Here is a 5,528-nt window from a genome sequence, read left to right on the forward strand (position 1 = left end):
CAGACCATATATGTGTTCTGTATGTATATACTACATATATGTATGTATATATGTTTGTGTGCATGTGTGTGTGTGAATATATATATATTATATATATATTATATATATAAATTAAAGTTAGAAGACATTGGCTTAAATTTCAGCTAACCTACTTATGAATTTTGTAACAATATTCCGGGCACATCTTCTCTCTAAGCTTCAGTTTCCTTACCTGGAGAATGGCAAAAATAGCCTTTTAGCCTTTGACTCTTAAACCTTTAACTTATTAAACAGCCATATACATTTAGGCAAATGCCTGGGACATAATAGAATTCAGTAATTGTTAGTTATATCCACGATCACTTCCATAATTGCCATCCTCATTATATAAAGAACCTAGCAACATGCCTGGTATGAAGTATATACACATTGGATATCTGTTAAAAACCAGGTAATCTTGCATTTGGGTTTTCATTTTAGTGAGTTGTACCTTTCTTATTCTTGTCATGAATCAAATATATATTTGGGAAAGCAATAGGCACATTACTTTCTTTCTTCTCTAATAAAAATAATTCCATGATCCTTATATCTGTCTCTCTTGGCCTCTATTCTCAGTAGAATGCAAACCAAAACAATTTGAAATCAATGTAAATTCAATAAACTAGAAAACCACATCAACCAAATCAGTAAAGATTAATGAAATATTTTTTTTAATATCTCCTTATCCTTCATGTAGAGTATTTATCGATTTCTCATTTTCTTAATTTATATGTTGTCTTAACTTTTTAGGTTTTTCTTCTTTATTAAATTAAGTATATTACAAATTCCATTAAAGAAGACAGAGGCAGTCTGGAAAAAGAGAAGCTGACTGTGGAGCCTTAAGAACCCACTTGCCCCTCATTTAGATTCAGCACAGCGTTGCGTCCAGGACTTCTTTGTTCCCATTGTTGAGTTGGACAATTTAATTTAAATTATCTCTTTTAAATGCTAGAATCTCTTGTATATTTATCAAGGAAATCAAATGACTTGCCCAGGATCACCATCTGGTAACTAACAGAGTTATAATGGGAACTTCATCTCCTATGGTCAATTCTTGTCTTTCTTCTACCCCATTGGGCTAACTCACTTATAAAATAGAAACAAAAATATCTGTCCTTTGAGGCTTTGGGGTGGTTGTGAGAATATTATTATTATTACCATTATTAAGTGGTGATAATAATATAATACAAACAAAAAGATGTTATAGACCGCAAGGTCCTATAAATGAAAAATAACAATATTATAGTGGATTCCAGAGATCTGTAAAACATTTTTTTGGTATTGAAAATTTGTTGTCGTAATTATTGGAAATAAGTCAGACAATAACAGCTTTGGAAACAATTTTTAATATGAATGTTATTAAATAAATATATTTTAACTATGAAATATCTGAATGCAAATTGCTGTAGAAAGGGTTTTATTTTCCAGACTCATTCACATAGTTTCTTTTCCTTGCATCAGCTTCTATAGAATCTTTCAGATGATATGTTTTCCCTGCCTCTGAAGAATCAACTTATGTTTTTATAATTTTACAATTTTACTGGAAGAAGTTATGAGGGAAAAATAATTCATGGTAATAGCTCTCTACAAAAGGTGAACCCATTTATCTTCCAAGTCCTAGTGAGCTAGTTTGGGAAAGGCTTTTGAACTTGCTTCTGGCAAGTGGAAACATTAAAGAGCCCATTTTGAGAAGAGCTTTTGAACTTCTGGCAAGTGGAAACATCGGTCCCAACTAATCACTGGGAAAGCTGAGGTCAAAAGTGCAGCAGCAGTAATGTATTTCCATTCATATTTCAGAAAGATCAACATATCTGCATGAGCTATCATGTTTATGCATATTTGAGACAATTTTTAAGGAGGTTTCATATCCAGGAATGGATAAAGATGATTCTAGTATTGCCCAGGGCAATATTTTTCACTGCAGTTTGCAAACCTTTAGTGGTCATGAAAGCAATTTAGTGAGTCTCAATCGTCATTTTAAAAGTAATGACACTAAATAAAATAAGTAAAAAATATTAGAGGGCATCCAGTATTAAAGATAAATATTGTTTGTGAAACTTTTGCTTCATGTGTGTGTTTTTGCTTGATCCCAATGTAAATTGTATTTCTTACTGTGAGCTGTAGTCAAAAAAGCAGAAAAGTGTTATCTGGGGGTGTAGGTTCTGAGTTGGTTTAGATAAAAACAGAGAGATAAAGGGCTCTGCATCTAGAGCTGATCCAGAGAAACTCTATAGAATTAGATCGCTTCTAACTCATTCTTTTCCAAATCAAGATAATATATTAGGGAAAAAAATGATGAGATGGATCAGTTATCCTACATCATTTGCTATAGGTAGATAAACTCTATTAGTTATAAAAATCATTTATTTAATTGCCGACTTTCGCACCAAACTCTAACAGGCCAGCAATGGTTTGAAAATCACAGTAACACTGGTGTGTATCTATCCGCCACATTTTCTTTTGCCTTCAGAAACTGCTACAAGATACGCTGTTTTGATGGACATAGAGGCTTGCATTGCCTTGTAGCTTATGTATTACTTAAGCTTCCAAGAGAATTCCATAAAAGTTATAAACACTTGCCTTTGCCTTAATTACTTCTCATCAATTCATGAAATAAGAATTACTTGACCTTAATGCTAGCTAATCATTTCACAGTTGCACTAAGGCAGAGGAAAGTTTGAAATAGCAGATTAAAGAAAACCAATTTAAGCTAACTCCACATCCAACTCAATTAGTTCATATTACTTTACTTTTAAACTTCTCTAAAAGAAATAAATGTTGGCTGGCTGATGACAACTACCTCTTATTGGATTTTATAAAGAACTATAAAATATGTCTGGATAATTTGTATACACTTGGAATGTGGCAGTGTTAATTTTAGCCTGAACATGACTTGAATGCCTCAAAAGATATTATTATTCTAGGGTGGTGCTGCCCAAAACAACTTCCTATGATAATGAAAAAGGTCTATATCTGTATTGTCCAAATGGTAGACACTGGCCACACACGACTTATGAGTATTGTAAATGTGGCCAATGTAACAAAGAAAAGAAAATTTAATTATATTTAATTTTGATAAATTTAAATAGAAATGTAAATAACTACATATGGCTAATAGTTAAGATATTGGATGGCATGTAAAGTCTTTAATTTCCATGCTAATTCAAAACAAATGAAAATCCCACTTTTCCGTTAATGTCCTGAAAATTAAATCACTCATATATGGTAGAGTGACTTTTTACCCCATCTTGTTGTCTTCCCTCTTACATGCATCTCCTAATGCTATTTTATACGTAGTAGGCATTCAATAAATGTTAACTGTTACTTTTGTTAGTACTATTATTATTCATTTACTACCTACTTTTGACACTATATTACCCTTAAAACTTAAGTTTATCAGAATGTTTTAAGGATCTGTTGTGGTGAATTCAAAGACATAAGGCGTTATTTTGGGCAGTTTTCCAAACTGCAGGTTGAAATCCATTAGTCGTTCATGAAAGCAATTTAGTGACATATAAGCATAGTTACATAAATTCTGTTTTGTCACTAAGAATTATAATTAAAACCTATTTTACTAAATATTTTTTAAAGTAACATATGGCACTAGGTGGATAAATTGTTTTTAATTTACTTGGACAACACCTTTCACTTGTTGGGCCCACACGTATACTGAATGTGTATCATACTAAACCAGGTATCACAGCTGTATGATATGGTGTCTCAAGGGTGTCTTAACAAATGAAGTAGGCTGAGTACATGACAATAAGGTATTAAAGAGACTGTGTCAAATAGGACAATTTATGTTCTATCTAAAAAGAAAATGCCACTCCACTCCAGCCAATTTTGTCCATATGTAAATTCAGATTCTGTGCTCTTAAATGCTTTAGATTTTTAAGATACACCAAAAATTAAGATTTTATGGGTGTTGAAACTAAACCCATTACAGAAATAATGAATCAGAGTACATGTAAAGGTATACAAATTACATTTCAATTAAGCTGTTAAACAAAATAATGTGTGGCCTAAGGCTCACCAATCTGCAACTTTTGGACTATTTGATCTTTAATATTCTGATTCAGAAGGTCTGAATGAGGCCTGAGATTGTATATTTCTAATAAGCACTCAAGTGATGGTGATGATGATGATGATGATGTTTGTGGGCCATTCATTGAGGAACAAGGCCATAAAAGCAGTTGGTAACTGCTCTGCAGGAACTTAGAGTTGTAGTTATTCCAGAAATGATGAGGAAATGCTTCACTGAAATCAAATTGTACTCCACTGCTCTGCAAATATAATTTTTTGTTTCAATTATAATTGTGGCCCACAGGTCAAGAATAATAATAGGACATCATGGATTTTAAGATATATTAGTGACATAAAAATATACATACTAAAATTGATGAAATCGTTTTCAATTACTCAATCATTAAATTGTCGTAAGTGCCAGGCATGTGCTAGGGCAGGCAACCAGATAATTACAAACAAATTAAGAAGACCACATTAGAGCTTCACAGGGTACTATGAATACACATAGAAGTGACAGGTAACCCAGTCTTAAGGTGGGAAGTTGGCATTGGGGATGGAGAAAAATGGCTTTGCTACAGGAAAAAACACAATAGGCTAAAGTTGATAGCTATAGGTCATATATGAACTTAAACCCTTGGGAATATTTTTCTCCTCTCTGTATTTACTAGTGGACTTAAATCAAGATCTGAAAGGATATTTTTCCAGGTGCTGACATAATACAGAGTGCTACAAATACCTCTATACATAACAAATCACTATGGTTCGGTAAACTAGGATAAGTTGGAACTCAATTTCTTAAAAATTATGTACAGGTTTAAAATTATTCTCCCTGGTACAAAAGTTTGGCATGACAAAATATGCTATTAGCAATCAGAGTTCCTGACATTCAGCTTTAGATGTTCATAATGAAACAATTGCTTAGTGGCCTCCTGTACTCTCCATTCCAACTTTTTCAAAGAAGCTGAATTTCTATTTCCTACTTGAGATATCCCTATGATTGATTTTAAAACTTTAAAAACTGAAGTAGAATTGCATTCAAAGTGAAAAGTTAAAAAAAAATGCATATTGGTTTTGAACACATGAATTTAAGAAAATATATTTACATAAAGGCAATTTTTTGAAGTCCGTAAGTATAAAATATGTATATATGTGTGTATATGTGTGCGTATATAAGTAACTGTTTTTAAGACTGTTATGACAGCATTTAAAATGTTATAATTTTAGTTATCTTTAGTTATCTTTCACTTTAGTTATTTAAGTGAAAATTATTAAATACAATTTTATGAAAATTATCCTAATTCATCTTATTTTTCCAATAAAAAATAGCTAGCACAATTATTTCCACCTTTTAAAATACTGACACAGTAAGATTGTAGCATATGTATTGGCAGTCAAGCTAGTTTTTAAAAATAAATCACTAGAAATCAAAAAAAGAAAAAAAATTAGTTGTCATTTTTTTTTTTAAATAAGAAAGATGTCAAGAT

The sequence above is a fragment of the Pteropus alecto genome, unplaced genomic scaffold, assembly GCF_000325575.1.
Source record: "Pteropus alecto unplaced genomic scaffold, ASM32557v1 scaffold70, whole genome shotgun sequence".
NCBI lineage: Eukaryota > Metazoa > Chordata > Mammalia > Chiroptera > Pteropodidae > Pteropus > Pteropus alecto.